The sequence below is a fragment of the Palaemon carinicauda genome, chromosome 35, assembly GCF_036898095.1.
Source record: "Palaemon carinicauda isolate YSFRI2023 chromosome 35, ASM3689809v2, whole genome shotgun sequence".
NCBI lineage: Eukaryota > Metazoa > Arthropoda > Malacostraca > Decapoda > Palaemonidae > Palaemon > Palaemon carinicauda.
In genome coordinates, this window is record NC_090759.1 from 20,803,381 (window position 1) to 20,820,545 (window position 17,165).

The window sequence follows — 17,165 nt, forward strand, 5'->3', positions numbered from 1 at the left end:
TCTCTCTCTCTCTCTCTCTCTCTCTCTCTCTATTAAAGACCAGATAAACTCACCAGATTTGCCTGCCTTCAAATAGGATTCTACAGAGAGAGAGAGATATTAACGATAACTTTTTAAAACTTATTTTAAGGATTTACTTATTCAGCTTGTTTTATTGCATGCTCGACAATAAACATCATCTCTCTCTCTCTCTCTCTCTCTCTCTCTCTCTCTCTCTCTCTCTCTCTCTCTCTCTCAATTTAGTTTTCTTTGCTTCACTTTCATCCTCTTTGATGGTTTGACTGCTTTAATGCATGCTCGACAATAAACATCATCTCTCTCTCTCTCTCTCTCTCTCTCTCTCTCTCTCTCTCTCTCTCTCTCTCTCTCTCTCTCAATTTAGTTTTCTTTGCTTCACTTTCATCACCTTTGATGGTTTGACTGCTTTAATGGCTTCCTTTTGTTTGATGATCATCGAGATCTTAGACCTATTCCAGACATATTGTTTAGCCCAATCACTCACATGCACACTGCACTTATGTTTTTCTATAATTTCTTGCTTCATTTCTAATGAAAGCATTGCCTTCTTCATTTTCTCACCACTACTAATACCTCTACTGAAACTAAGCTTGTTAGGACCCATGATTATACGTAAAATAAAAAATGAAACGTGAGAAAAGGTAGATAATAAGCACTGTTAATAACAGACCGAACAGAGGACAATCACACGATGCGCAGGAGAACAGAGAACTGACCGACTTGACGCTCAATGGGGTCCCTCCAACGTGCTGCTGTTTACCGGCGTAAACAAGATCTATGTCGGATGTTGGAGCATTATTTTGGGTGTCGAGACGAAAATTTGATCAAAATTTACTTCGGATGTTGGAACAATCGTATGTAAAGGCAGTCGTATGTAGAGGTTCCACTGTATAGTGAAAGAGGGTCAACAAAGAAGCCACTTTCCAAACGGCATACAAGCCGGGTCCGCTCTTCTTATGAAATATACCATCTTCGCTCTTACTTGTTTCAGAGACAAACCTATTCTCACTGTTTCACCTTTGAATAACTGACCACCTTATAAATGTTCTGTTCTTAAAAGATAGGCTCCTAAACACTGCACTGATTTCAGGGAAAAATTACTTACAAGGGAAACTTTTCCACGATCCCTATCGTTTAGAGTGGAGCTCATTCTTAGTCAGAAAAGTAAGACCAGGATATAGATTAACTAAACCGTTTTCCACATTTTCTATATGATCTCTGTCTCCAGAGAAAGCCATAATCTCTATCACTAGCAGCAAAAACCATTGCAGTTAGAAAATTCACTTTTAGAGTCAGATCACATTAAGACATGGCCTGACTGTCAATTTCAGAAGTAAATTGTAACACTTTATCCAAAGATTAGGAGATAAGTCTCAACGAAACCAATGATCTTAACCTTGCACAGACTTTCGGAAACTTAATGAAGAGATGCTAATTGTAAACCATATCAAAAGTATCCACAATGTTTCTAGCAAGGGCTGACTCGGACGATAAAATTGTAGAGGAAGCTTGGTCTTGTGCATGTGTGTCAGTCAAGAACCCCAAACATAAACCCATGGTAATGGAATACAGTGATGCCTCTGGATACGAAAGTTTCTGCTTACGAAAAATTCAGGATGCGAAAAGTGATTCGAAGATTTTTATGCCCCAGGATACGAATAAAATTTCAGGATACGAAAACCTTATGAGATCCCAACTCTTCGCCAAGAGTAATTTTAAAAAGCGCGCGCCGCCAGACTTTGAACTTGGGTAGACTCACTTACAGCCTCCCACTCACCCATTGGTTATCTCCCTACTCAGATGCTAGCTGACGCCATAAGATCCTGCTTTCCTATTGGTCGGCAACTATCCCAGCTTGCCTACGCACGGGCGTTCATCTCTCTCTCACTCTTTTCGTTCCGACCGCGGTATCGTTAACAGACATTGTGTTGTGTGCTTTCGCTTGTTTGACTGTATATAACGTACGTAGTGTATTATATTACGTATTACTGTAGCCATGGGTCCCAAGAATGTTGCCGAAGGAAAGAAGAAGAAGACGATGCTCTCGATGGAGACGAAACTTGAAATCGTTAAAAAGTACGAGTCTGGCATGCGTTTAAGTGCGATCGCCAAGGAGTATGGCCGGAATCCATCTACGATAGGCACCATCCTGAAGCAGAAGGCGGCCATAAAAGCAGCGACACCTTCTAAGGGCGTCACTATTTTCTCCAACAAAAGAACGCACGTGCATGACGAGATGGAGAGGCTGCTTCTTGTGTGGATCAAGGACAAAGAGATCGCAGGAGACACCATCACTGAGACTACAATTTGCCAGAAGGCCTCCGCCATTTTCGGTGATCTCGTGTGTGCTCAGGCCGAAGAAGGGGCAGGAGAAGGAACATCCCAGCAGGAACCTCCAGAGTTCAAGGCTTCTCGTGGGCGGTTCGAGAAGTTCAAGAAAAGGACTGGCATCCATCCAATGGTACGGCATGGGGAGGCAGCCAGCTCGGACACGAAGGCCGCCGAAGCCTTTGTTAAAACTTTCGAAGAGTTAACTCTGCAGGAAGGCTACAGTTCGCAGCAAGTTTTCAATTGCGACGAAACTGGCCTTTTCTGGAAGAAAATGCCTCGTCGGACGTTCATCACGGCGGAGGAGAAGAGTCTACCCGGACATAAGCCTATGAAGGACAGGCTTATCCTTGCTTTTTGTGCAAACGCCAGTGGGGACTGCAAGATAAAGCCCCTGCTGGTGTACCATTCAGAAAATCCCCGAGCCTTCAAAGCCCACAAAGTCATCAAGGAGAACCTTCCCGTGATGTGGAAGGCGAATGCAAAAGCCTGGGTAACGACGCAACTGTTCATTGATTGGGTGAATGTCTGCTTCGGTCCGACTGTCCGAAAATATTTGGAAGAAAAGCGCCTCCCTATGAAATGTCTGCTGGTGTTGGACAATGCTCCAGCTCACCCTCCTGGCCTCGAGGAATATCTTCTGGCCGAGTATTCCTTCATAAAGGTCCTACGTATATCTACCGCCTAACACCACCCCTCTCCTCCAGCCCATGGACCAGCAAGTTATTTCTAATTTTAAAAAATTGTACACGAAGCACCTCCTCAAGAGATGTTTCCAAGTCACAGAGAGTACAAACCTCACTCTGCGTGAATTTTGGAAAGATCACTTTAACATCGTGATATGTCTCAAACTCATCGATCTAGCTTGGCAGGAAGTTTCGAGGCGTACCCTGAACTCATCTTGGAGGAAGCTGTGGCCTGATGCTGTCTCTGCACGAGACTTCGAGGGGTTTGGGAAGCCTGGAGGCGAAGCCGAGATCGTTGACGATCCTGAACCAATTCAGCAGTCTGAGGTGGCTGACATCGTACATCTTGGTACGTCCATGGGGCTGGAAGTTAGCGCGGAGGATATAGATGAACTTATCGAGGAGCACCACGAGGAGTTGACGACGGACGACCTGAAGGAGTTGGAGACGATGCAAGTGAGTGATGTTCAAGAGCAGTTCTCTAGCAGTGATGAGGAGGATGTTGCACCTTTGAAAACGGCAGACATCAAAGAAATTCTTGGTTGTTTCCATAAAATGGCAGACTACGTCGAAAAGGAACATCCAGAAAAAGTTTATACCAACCGTGCGCTTCAATACTGCAATGACGTTTGCCTAACGCATTTTAGAAATGTGTTGAAAAGTAGGCAGAAACAAGCTTCAATGGATAGTTTCTTATTAAAGAGGCCAGCGGTATTAGTAGGCCAAGACGAAGGTGAAAGTGAAGAAACGAAACAGAAAAGAGGAAGGGATGAAGAATTATTAGGTGAAAGTAAAGAAAAGAAACAGAAAAAAGAAAGTGATGAAGTAGAAGGTGAAAGTAAAGAAAAGAAACAGAAAAAAGAAAGTGATGAAGAAGTAAAAGGTGAAAGTAAAGAAAAGAAACAGAAAAAAGAAAGTGATGAAGAAGTAGAAGAGATTTAGAAAATATGAAAAATGTAGTTATAAAAAAGCAAAAAAAAAAAAATTGAATTTTAAGTTTTATGTTACCGTTAAGTGTTAAAGTAATTTTTTCTTTCATTTTATAGTTTTCCATACGTAATGTTAAGTGTTGATTATTTCTGCCATTTTTCTATTTCGTAAAGTTTAAGTGTTAATGTGTTAAGTGTGTAAATTACTGTACGTAGTCTGTCACTTGTTACGTTTTCTGCCTTATGACATCCTCCTCTGCCACGACTTCGCTATCGGACATCGTCTCAATCAAAAGGTAAGTTTCAACTTTTTTGTTACACTTATTAACTGTAACCTTTTTTTCAGAGTGTACAGGTATCAATCCTTAATTTAGGTGTACGTACAGGTAACAATACTGTACACCTTCACTGATCTAAATGCTTAACGTACATGCAGTACCGTAACTTTTATACAGTAGTAAAGAAAACGGACCGTTTTCTTTGGGCTTGGGGGGGATAACTTGGCTATAACTACTGTACATTATTGAATACGTAATCTCATAGTGGTTTCTGGAATGGATTAGGCTGTTTTTAACGGTTGGGTTAATTACTGTATTGAATGATAGAAATGGCTGCATTGCATGTTTATTACTACAGTTTAGCGTGTTTATGAAAGAAAAAGGTGACTTTTTGTAAGGCTTGAACGGATTATCCTTAATTTAGGTGTACGTACAGGTAACAATACACCTTCACTGATCTAAATGCTTTACGTACATACAGTACCGTAACTTTTATACAGTAGTAAGGAAAACGGATCGTTTTCTTTGGGCTTGGGGGGGATAACTTGGCTATAACTACATTATTGAATAATCTCATAGTGGTTTCTGGAATGGATTAGGCTGTTTTTAACGGTTGGGTTAATTATTGAATGATAGAAATGGCTGCATTGCATGTTTATTACTACAGTTTAGCGTGTTTATGAAAGAAAAGGTGACTTTTTGTAAGGCTTGGAACGGATTAGGCTATTTACATGTAAAACGCGACTCAGGATACGAAAATATCAGGATACAAAACCGCGTCCTGAACGGATTAATTTCGTATCCTGAGGCATCACTGTATAGATTCCTGTCTTTAACATACCTAACCCATTACTTCCACAATGTTACACACTGAATCAAAGTTGTGAAAATTTTACATGGTGGCGTTGAATTTTGAACCTCTTACAAGAGCAAAAGCGAAAAAACATGATATGAAGGTTGTTCAATTTCCATGATGAGTCTTAGACAACCGTCCTCTGTACTTGCTGGGACCGACTCTAGTTGGGTAACTGCACCAATCTAGAGTTATTTCTAAACCCTAGACGCACCAGTTGCTCTCCGGCCGTAGAGAAGCAACCGAAGCTACTATCCCGTTGAACAACCGTAGTTCGTTCAGAACCTTCGTGAGAAGAACAAAAGGTGGAAACCGGTAGATCCTCTCCCACTAATTCCAATCCAGAGACATCGTATCCATGCTCACTGTTACTAGATCCATATTTGTTGCTACAAAACAGCAAAACAGAGAAGTTACTATTAAGGCTCTGCAAACAGATCCACTCGAAGACCAGGGACTTGATCTTGCATGAAATAAAAAGATTTTCCATCTAGAGACCATTCCGACCCTAGAGGATATGTTCTAGATAAAAAGTCTGCCATCACATCCCCTACTCCGTGAAGATGGAATACTGACAGATGCCACCTTTTTCTTTGAACCGATGTAAAGATTTCTAACATATGATTTAGATGGGGAGATGTTAACCCTTGCCTGTTGATGCAATGATCTAATACTTGCTGTTGGAGTCTAAAAGAATGTGAATGTTTATCTTCAAGTGTAATTTTTTTTGAGGGATAAAAAGACGGCCAAGGCCTCCAGAATATTTATGTGGAATTGTAGAAATTTCTAAGACCAACCCTCTTTCACTTTCTTGAGTGAGGTGTAATCCCCCCCACCCCCCACCTCCCTCCAATGAGGCGTCCATGTGAAGAAAAAACTACCGGAGGAAGAAAGCACAACGGAATTACTTGTGAAAGACTTTTGACAGTAGACCTTAGTCAAAGGTACCTTCGGTGTAACACTGGGGTCTTCTGATGGTCACAAAGAACTTTGGAGACTCTCCGTTTCCAAACTCTGCTTGCATCCTTGAGCCGAACTTTGAAGTCGGTATTCATTACTGGGGCATCTTGCAAAGAGACGAGCCTTTTCCTGGCGTTGCAGGGTGGTCGTTCCCGACTTGATCAGAGACCAGACTGACTTCAGTAATTCTTAACATTTAGAAGGAGGTATGAAAGGGGAATGAGACTGTAAGTTCCAGTGAATCCTCAGCTACTGGAAAACCTGAGCTGGAGTCAGAAATTGATCTGAAATCCAATGGACCACCGAAACTTGGTAACTAGAAAAGTTTCTTCCGTGGATTCCCGTGTTGAGGTAGCTCATAGCCATGTTGAGCCCAAATTAACTAGCTCCAAATACATAAATTTTTCATTCCAGGCTGAAACCAGGGTAGGGAGAGAAGTGTCGACTTATCAGAAAATGCCAATAACCATCTGAAAGATCTGTAGAGTCTCATAGGTCTTGAGCAACGGATAAAGTTTTTTGTCAAGAGGACTTGTACATATTGATCCCGAAGAGATGTTGACCTCTGGAAAAATTTTCACACTTTGGAGGCTGTTTCTTCACTTCCAACCCAAACCTTTGGAACTGATACTCTGATCTAAAGGACCGTACTCTCACCAGTACTTACACAAGTTCAGCCATCCCCTTACCAGAATATCCTCATTGATTGATCTGAGGATATGCACCCCTACCTCCTCTGCCACCTCGGTGACCACGATTACTTGATCTACCACTTCTATCTGAATGGCTTCTACCGGGGCAGTTTTCTTAAGGGATCGGAAGGACGGTGACCCTTACTCGAACTCCGAATTGAAAGATGAAGACTGAGAGCACCAAATGAGAAACAGCAAAAACATTCTGTGGAGCATTTATAGAGGTAGGTGCAAACGACCTCCTGAGATAGGCTGGTTTGCGGGTCCTCTTTGGCTGAGGTCCTACCCCAGGAGTGAATTTTCTCTTAAAAGAGATTCCCCACCTCTGAAACAGGCTCTTATTCTCGGCTGCAACTTTATCCAAAACCTCCGTCACTGACATCTGGGGAAACAGATCCTTTCCCCATACATAAGCGTCGATGAGATGTTTAGGCTCATAAGGTATAGTAGCTGAAGCAAGAATATGCTCTCTACAGACTCTTCGAGCCTGAAAGAAAGCATATAGATCCTTCTTAAAAGTAGCCAGATGAGTCTTAGCCAAAAGGGAAATAACTGGGGCATCAGTAAAATTCCCAATCATCATTTCAATAAAACACTGGAGAGGCATCAAGGAAGATAGTCTCTCCCTAGCCTCCAATTCAGCTTTAAGAAGGTGTTCAGGAATCCTTGGCAATTTTTCATTAAATTGGCGACTGGCTATATTCTTATCCAGTTTACCTTCTGAAAAGGTAAACTGGACATCCATCCAATGGTCAGCATCATGAGGAAGATCAAGAGACACAGGCCTACATTCTTCCAACACCGGAAGAGGTTTAGCCTCCTGGATTGCCTTTTCCACAGCTACGAAGCTTTTCGAAGCAAAACGAAATACCATTGAATCTGGAGCTACAAAGGTGGCTAACCTTTTACTGAAAGCACCTAATTGTGTGTTAATACACCCTGCTGTCTTCATTTCCTTCACAGCTAGATGCTGGGCTCTAGTGTGTTCCAGAGGGATCGTTTCTTTGGGGATAGTGTCATCTCTTAACGGGACTCCTTCAGCCAACCTAACATAGCAAAAGGGATAGGCCTCCATATCTGGATAAAATTCCAGATCGGCTACTGGCCTAGAGCCTAACCCTTCCCAATGTGGAGGATACCCTTGGAAAGTACAGCGTGACCCCGTACCTCCAAGGGTTCTGTTGAGTACAGAAAGGTAGCTGAGAAGGCAAGACTTTAGCCTTACCTCGGTCCTCCTGATGCTTCAAAGCCTGAAACTCCTCATGCAAGGCTTTGAACATCATTCTTTCATATTCTTGAGTCCCTTCCATGAAAGCCTTCATTCTAGCTAAGAGGGACGAGTCATCCAAATTACTTGGGAATTTGGGGAGTTTCGGTTCTACAGGCTTGACGGGAGAAGGAAGAACCGTAGCAGTCGTTGCTCCCAAAACCAAAGATGTAGTTGTAACCGTAGGCAAAGAAGCCGCTGTGGTAGTAGTAGTGGAAACAGCGGTACCAACTGAATCCAATATAGACGCCACACTATCACTATCCAACTCGGGCAGATAAGAATCGTCTACTGGAGGGAGAGGCTTGTCATCTGATTCCATGGTTGACAAAAGGACTGATTCTCTACCAGGAGATAGAGAGGAAACTGTAGACATGTTCTCGAGGTGGAGGCTCATTGCACCAAGTGCCTTAAACACATTCAACTGGATGGGTGGTAAGGGCTTAGGCTGGGAATAGCCCAAGATCGAATCCGGTGCCGCATTAGGGAAAACGATATCCTTTCACTCCGAAGATGGAAGGAAAGGAGTCTTCTGGTCAGCAATCTTCTTAAATCTCCTGACCCAGGTACGAAGGGATCTTTGAAAGAACATCCCGTCGTCTTCAGAGATATCCACCCCGAGTTGTGTAAATCCTTGCACACACTGCAGTCCTGTGGGTCCCAGTAAGAGACTGGACCCCTCATCTTCTGGCACTTGGCATGGATCCTGCAGGTGTCATGGCCGCAGGGATGCCTAACGGTCCTGGCACAAACCTTCACTCTGCAGTGCATCTCTTTCGAAATCCCGGCCTGTAAGGAGAAGAGAAAGGACATGAGTACAATTGTCTCGAGATCACCAAATGCTCTATGAAGACAACAAAAAGGTAATAGTAATCCCCAAATTGTGTGTAAATGCAATTGATGAGACAGTAAGAGATAGAGGACAAAATATCCAAACCCCCGTTGACAGTGTTACATTAGAAAAATTAGTCTTTGACAAAAAAATTTGTTACTTATAACATCAATTAATATGTTTGGAGTTTAGGGGTCTTAGAGTGGGGGGAGGGGAATGCTCATAAAAGAACTATAGCCTCTAAATCTCTGCAGAGAAAAGGCCAGACAGAAGGCAACCAAGCCATGATCCATATAGGATACAATAGCGACACATCGATCACTGAGCAAATGTCCGTAGCAAGCACGGACTAAAAACTAATCAATCATTCTACAAGAAAGAACCCTAACAGGGATATATATGTATATATATATATATATATATATATATATATATATATATATATATATATATATATATATATATATATATATATATTCTGGTTCAAGAATTGAAGAGACGGTGAAAGATGGAAATGGAAGGCTGTTAAAAGGAGAGGAGGCAAGGAAAAGGTCGGCGGAATGTTTTGAAAGTTTACTGATTGTTGAGGATAATAGGGAGGCAGATATAATTGCTGTTGCAGGTGTTGAGGTGCCGGTGATGGGAGATGAGAATGAGAGATAGATTACAAGAGAGGAAGTGATGAGAGCACTAGATGAAACAAAAGTAGGAAAAGCATCTGTTATGGATGGTGTGAGAGCTGAGATGTTGAAGGAAGGGGGTGTGACTGTACTTGAATGGTTGGGTGTGATGGTTTAATATGTGTTTTGTGTTGTCAATGGTACCAGTAGATTGGGTTTGTGTGTGTATTGTACCACTATATAAGGGTAAGGGAGATGTGCATGAGCGTTGTAATTCAAGGGGTATTAGTTTGTTAAGTGTAGTTGTAAAAGTGTATGGTAGAGTACTGATTAATAGGATTAAGGATAAAACAGAGAATACAATCTTAGTAGTACAGAGTGGTTTTAGAAGAGGTAGGGGTTGTATGAATCAGATTTTTACAGTTAGGCAGATATGCGAGAAATATTTTGCAATAGGTAAGGAGGTGTATGTTGCGTTTATGGATTTGGAGAAAGCGTATGATAGAGTTGATAGGGAAGCAATGTGGAATGTGATGAGGTTATATGGAGTTGGTGGAAGGTTAGGATAGGAAATGAAGTGAGCGATTGGTTTCCAGTGAGAGTGGGGCTGAGACAGGGATGTTTGATGTCGCTGTTGTTGTTTAACTTGTATGTTGATGGAGTGGTGGGAGAGGTGAATCCTCGAGTAATGGGACGAGTATTGAAATTGGTAGACGAGAATGACCATGAATGGGAGGTAAATCAGTTGTTGTTTGCGGATGATACTGTACTGGTTGCGGACGCGGAAGAGAAGCTTGGCCGATTAGTGTCAGAATTTGGAAGGTGTGTAAAGAAGGAAGTTGAGAGTTAATGTGGGTAAGAGTAAGGTTATGAGATGTACGAGAAGGGAAGGTGGTGCCAGGTTGAATGTCATGTTGAATGAAGAGTTACTTGAAGAGGTGGATCAGTTTAAGTACTTGGGGTCGGTTGTTGCAGCAAATGGTGGAGTGGAAGCAGATGTACATCAGAGAGTGAATGAAGGATGCAAAGCGTTGGGGCCAGTGAAGGGAGTAGTAAACAATAGAGGGTTGGGCATGAATATAAAGAGAGTTCTGTATGAGTAAGTGATTGTACCAACTGTGATGTACGGATCGGAGTTGTGGGGAATGAAAATGACGGAGAGACAGAAATTGAATGTGTTTGAGATGAAGTGTCTTAAGGAGTATAGCTGGTGTATCTCGAGTAGATAGGGTTAGGAACGAAGTAGTGAGGGTGAGAACGGGTGTAAAAAATGAGTTAGCAGCTAGAGTGGATATGAATGTGTTGAGGTGGTTTGGCCATGTTGAGAGAATGGAAAATGTCTGTCTGCTAAAGAAGGTGATGAATGCAAGAGTTGATGGGAGAAGTAAAAGAGGAAGGGCAAGGTTTGGGTGGATGGATGGAGTGAAGGAAGCTCTGAGTGACAGGAGGATAGATGTGAGAGAGGCAAGAGAGCGTGCTAGAAATAGGAATGAATGGCGAGCAATTGTTATGCAGTTCCGGTAGGCCTTGCTGCTTCTTCCGGTGCCTTGGTTGACCGCGGAGGTAGCATCAGCAGGGGATTTAGCGTTATGAAGCTTCATCTGTGGTGGATAACGGGGGAGGGTGGGCTGTGGCACCCTAGCAGTACCAGCCGAACTCGGTTGAGTCCCTTGTCAGGCTGGGGGGAACGTAGAGAGGAGAGGTCCCCTTTTTTGTTTCATTTGTTTGATGTCGGCTACCCCCAAAATTGGAGGAAGTGCCTTGGTATATGTATATATATATTTGTTCCAACACAAATACTTACCTCGAACTACTTTCTTAGGAGTTACCTGTAATCTCTTCTCTACCGACCAGAGTTTTGTGTAGTATACCCTACACCCGTTTTCTATGGAGGGCTAACCCGGGAGTGAGAGAACGTGCCCCGAGGGTAGCCTTAAGCTAGGTCGAGGTCCGCTTGGGTCCCGTTAGTCAGTAAGTTCTCTGGTCGCGACGTGATACCATACTCTCACGTCGCTCTCGTCTCTCTCGACCCTTTATGTCCGCCTCGTGTGTCCCGCGTGGTATCTTTGTGCTTATCCCTTGTGTTCTTGCGTGTTCACTACCCTTCCTTGTGCTTCCCAAGTGTATCCCTTTGATTCCCTTCGTTCCTGTGCCTTGTGGTTGTGTGCTATGGAGCAGATCCGCCGTTGTCCTGGGCCTAGAGCCGGAAAGTCGTGTGGAGCGTTCCTTTCCAAGCCCGAAGTAGACCCTCACTCCCTTTGCTCTTCCTGTAGGGGCAGGATGTGCTCGCCATCGGATACGTGCATTGAGTGTGTTAGTTGGAATGAGATACAGTGGGTGCATTACGGCACTAAGAAGAAGAAGTCGTCGAAACGTTCGACCAGGAAATCTAGCATCTCTTCGCCGTTACCGTCACCCAGTGGACGGTCCGATGGGGCTTCTGTCTCGACTTCCCCTACCCAGAGTAGGGGATGAGGTAAGTCCGTTGCGGGGAAAGAGCCGAGGGTTCTTCCCCAGGAGTCTAATGTGTGTGAAGTGGGGGTTGCTGGGACTTCTCAGGCTAGTGGGGGGCCTGGTAGTGCTGTGTCTGGGGGTTCTGGAGACTCTGCCCTTGTGCTTGGGGGGCACGTTTCCTCCTCCGACCCCTTGTGGTGTAGTAATGTTGTGCCTGTTTCTTCGCCCACTTCGTGGGCCTGTGTTTCAGGTTTTTCAGTGGCTGGTGACGCCCAGGGTAAGTTGGACTCCACGGTAAGTGAGCCCTTCGGGTGGAAGCTCCCTAAAACGCCAGGTAGGTCCCCAATGCGGATGGAAGAGGGGCTGGATACCTGGTTCCCTAGTGTAGGGCGCCAAACCTCTTTTCCAGCTCCTCTGACGGCGGTTCCAGAAACCTTTCTACAACCCTCGACCTCTGGTATGCAGCAAGTCGCGAAGCCCTTCGTAGCCCCCGCTTCTGCCCGTCGTGCGGGTGGTACAGTTTCGTCGGGCTCTTCGGATGGTGGGGCTTCGTTCTCTTCAGAAGAGGAAACCAGGAGGAGACATCGGCGCCGGAGGGAGCGGTCCAGGAGCAGGCGTTCCCGCTCAAGATCCCGTTCGAGGTTCAGTAGGAGACGGTCCCGCTCTCCACGGAGGAAGTACAGGAGGAGTAGGTCCCCCGATGGTGATTGGGTCTTCGTTCCCCATAAGTCTGAATTGGAGCGTTCCCCGGACCGGCAGTCCAGGGATTTCTCGCCACGAAGGCCATCCTCCAGACGCAGATATGACCCTCGCAGGGAGGAATGCGAGAAGGCCTCTTCAGGCAGGCGTAAGGACGCGAAGCTTCCGGTTCACCCCGCCCAGCGGGGGAACCGTGCTTCCTTACGGGCAGCCTGGCCGAATCAGCACAGCTGGTTCGGCCCTCGGACTTAAAGGAACGGTTCCCTCCGTCAGGTCAGCCCACGGGATCCGTGTCCTCGTCCCCCAGAGAGAATACACGAAAGGTAGTCCTCGCCGGCACGGCGATGCCAGTTCTGACCCCCGAACCTGGTGCGGAGGCTCCCGCCGGGGAAGACCGGTACCACCGCAGGGGAGTGCCTGTTGTTCCAGAACCGAAGCGCCCGGTGGGAGTGCCCGGTCACCCGGCTCCTCGGGATCAGGCGGAAGGTACTGCGGACGGTAGAGAAGGTTCCCCGACCGAGGACTTGGCCTATCGGAAGGTTATAGGCCTGATTCGAAGGGATCATAGGATTGAAGAACCGGTTCCAACCGATGAGGACTACTGGAGGTCCAGCCTGACCCGCTTGATGCAGGCACCCGTCCAACAGAAAACCTCCCTGGCCCTGCCTGTGGCCCGAGATCTCGTCCTGGGACGGGCTCATGTCGATAGAGTTGTGGCAGGCAATGCCAAAGCTCCCAAAACGCAGAGCTCCTCGAAGTTGCTCCAAGGGCTCAAAGCACAGAGTAGGTTTTATGTGCCAGAGGGACAACGACCGGGAGCCTGCAAGGTGGAGCCTGCCCTCGACGTTCTGGGACAGGGTGCCACGGAGGACAGAGCCTCTTCAGCCCCGATTTGCTTTTCGCAGTCGGAGGCTGCGATGATGGAGATGTCGAAAGACTTGGTGCACGTCTCCTCTTGGTTGGACTGGTGGGCTTCCACACTGGTAGGTGTTCAAGCCACATATGACTTGACGGACCCGGAGCAGCAAAACTTCCTGAGGGAACTTATCATCTCCGAGGGCAAGACCCTGAAGTTCCTCACGTATCAGTCCCTTGCCCTGTCAGCGAATTGGGTTCTTCGCAAAAGGGACGCTATTCTGGCGAAGCTTTCCCGGAAGGTCCCAGACAGGGAGGCGAGGGCCATGAGGAGCCTTCCTGTGTGGGGTGACTCCTTGTTCCCCTTGAAAGAGCTAGAAGAGATCATGGAAAAGGTGGCTAAACGAAAAGAAGTGAACGCTCCCAGGCCTCAACCGGTAAGGAGGCCCCCCTACAAGAGATCAGCATCAGACGGTCCCTCTACTTCTCAGGCCCCGCCTAACCTGACGAGGAGAGAAGCCCCTTCTTCCTCGTGGGCTTCAGCGCCTTAGCCCCCCCCCCCCCCCCCCCCCCCGTAGAGGAGCTCCAGCAGCGTCGGCCTCGTTTAGAACAGGGTATTCTGCCTCCAGGAGAGGCCGTTCAGGCCGCTCCTCCAGGAGGAGGTAGAGTGGGAGGCCCCCTACTCCTGCCCAAGCCTGAGGTTGGGGGATGCCTCAGACTACATTGGCAAGCATGGAAGGCTCACGGAGCAGAGTCCTGGACAGTATCCGTACTGAAGGAGGGGTACAGGCTACCGTTCTTAACGGAACCCCCGCCTTTAATTCCGGCCAGCCTGTCGGAGTGGCTGGCACCCAAGGACCCGTTGAAGAGGGCGGCTCTTCAAGAAGAGGTGTCCACGATGTTGGAGAAGGGCGCCATGGAGGAGGTCCTGCACCCAGGGCCAGGTTTCTACAGCCGCCTGTTCCTGGTAGAAAAGGCGATGGGGGGGGGGGGGGGGCGGGTGGAGACCGGTGATAAACCTGTCAGCTCTCAACAAGTTTGTGCGAAAGACAGATTTCAAAATGGACACTCCGAAGTCGGTCTTGCTGTCCTTGAGGGAGAAAGACTACATGATGACCATAGACCTCAAGGACGCATACTTCCAAATCCCAGTCCATCCCTCAAGTCGGAAGTTTCTCCGGGTGAAATGGGGTACCCAGATCATGCAATTCAAGACCCTCTGCTTCGGGTTGTCGACAGCTCCCCAGGTATTCACGAGAGTCTTCACAACAGTCTCGGTATGGGCTCACGAGCGGGGCATTCGCCTCATCCGGTACCTGGACGACTGGTTGCTTCTTTCCTCCTCCGAGGACGTTTTGAAGGAGCAGGGTATAAAACTTCTCCAGTTTTGCAAGGGTCTGGGTATCATGATCAACCCAGAAAAATCGAACCTATCTCCCTCCACCAGAATGACCTATTTGGGGATGACACTGGATTCCCTACTAGTGAAAGCTTTTCCGTCAGAGGAGCGGATAAGCAATCTTATGAAGATCCTTCTTCCTTTTCTGTCGGGGCAACCCAGGAGGGCGAAGGACTGGCAAAGGCTAATAGGTCATCTGGTGTCGTTGGAGAAACTGGTTCCCCAGGGGAAACTCAGATTCAGGGCCGTCCAATGGAACCTGAAGAACTTCTGGAACCAACTGGACTCGCCCCAGAAATTAATTCCAGTCCTGCCAAACACAATACCCTCCCTGGAATGGTGGCATTGCCGGTCGAACTCGCTCAAGGGGATGCCCTTCGCGACCGAACCTCCCGAGTTGCTCCTATTCACAGACGCCTCCAACCAGGGATGGGGAGCCCATCTCCTCAACGGGACGGCGAGAGGAACCTGGATGGACGGGGAGAAAGGCCTACACATCAATGTCCTAGAGTTGAAGGCAGTCCAGAAAGCTTGCCTGCACTTCATCGATCTACTAAGGGGAAACACTGTGGCGTTGATGTGCGACAACGCCACAGTGGTAGCGTACATAAAGAAGCAAGGAGGCCTAAAATCAAGGGAGTTGTGCGATCTCGCCCTAGAGATCCTAGATTGGGCGAAAGCGAACCAGATAGTGTTATTGGCAAGGTTCATCCCCGGGAAAAAGAACGTCCTAGCCGACGGTCTCAGCAGGATGGGTCAGATAGTAGGAACAGAATGGTCCCTCCTCCCAGAAGTAGCCAGGCTCATCATTCAACGGTGGGGTTCCCCGGTGATGGACCTCTTTGCAACCAAGTTGAACGCACAACTCCCCGTGTATTGTTCTCCTGTCCCAGACCCAAAGGCAGCCTTGGAGGATGCCTTTCAGCACAAGTGGGACAACCTAGACGTGTACGCTTTTCCCCCCTTCACGTTGATCAGACAAGTGCTCAACAGAGTAAGGGCTGCCCGGAACTTAAGGATGACTTTGGTAGCGCCCTGGTGGCCGGAGAGAGAGTGGTTCGCAGACCTAAAAGACCTGACAAACCATCCTCCGTGGCCACTCCCCAACAGGCCAGATCTTCTACAACAGCCACACTTTCTCAGGTTCCACGACAACCCACAGTCTCTACGCCTTCACGCCTGGAGACTATCGAGCGCCTCCTGAGGAAGGAAGGATATTCGTCAGGAACGGCTAAGAGGATGTCGCGATACCTGAGAAGGTCGTCGGCAGCGGTCTACCAAGAGAAGTGGGCCTCTTTCACGAAGTGGTGCGTTTCGAAGCGCATAAAACCCCTCAAAGCCTCAGTCCCAGATATCGCAGACTTTCTAGTATATCTCAGAGACGAGATAGGGATGTCAATCCCAGCTATAAAAGGAGTACGAGCAGCCTTGGGTCAAGTCTTCCTTCTGAAGGGCATCGACCTGGGCTCCTCTAGACACATCTCTATGCTTGTCAGGAGTTTTGAACAGTCCTGCCCCCCTCAAACTGTTAGGGTGCCTCAGTGGGACTTAGCTAGGGTCCTGAAGATGTTAAGTAGCCCCCCCCCCGTTCGAACCAATGAAGGATATTGTAGACAGGGATCTCACTCTCAAGACAGTCTTTTTGGTGGCCTTTGCCTCTGCGAAAAGGGTAGGTGAGATCCATGGGCTGTCTTATAACGTCTCTCATTCGAAGGGGTGGAAAGAGATCTCTTTCAAGTTCGTCCCTTCGTTCGTGGCGAAAACCCAGAACCCAGTAGTCTGGGATCCTAAAATCGAGGGGTTCTCTCTGCCAGCTATTCCTAGGACTGGGAATCCTGAGGATTTGAGGTTATGCCCTGTCCGTGCCATTAGAAAATACCTTGAGAGGACTGCACATCTCCGGCCAGGCATCAAGAGCCTTTTCGTCTCCACAGGTGTTACAAAGAAGCAGGTATCGAAGAATACCATATCCTTTTGGTTGAGACAAGTTATTGCCAGGGCCTACAAGGAGGAGGGACTAGCCTTGCCAGGTACTCCCAAGCCCCATGACATCAGAGGTCTGAGCACTTCCTTAGCCTTTGAGAAGAACATGGCAGTGGGCCAGATCCTTCGAGCGGTCACCTGATCGAACCAGTCGACCTTTACTGCCCATTACCTCAAGGATTACTCAAGAAGGTCCTTAGACGGGTTCTCCATTGGGACAGTCATCTTCGCGCTCCAAGTGATTTAACGGTAAAGCCCCAGGCACAATTGTGGATAGCAAAACCAGGAGACTCAGGTTCGTTCCTTTTCACC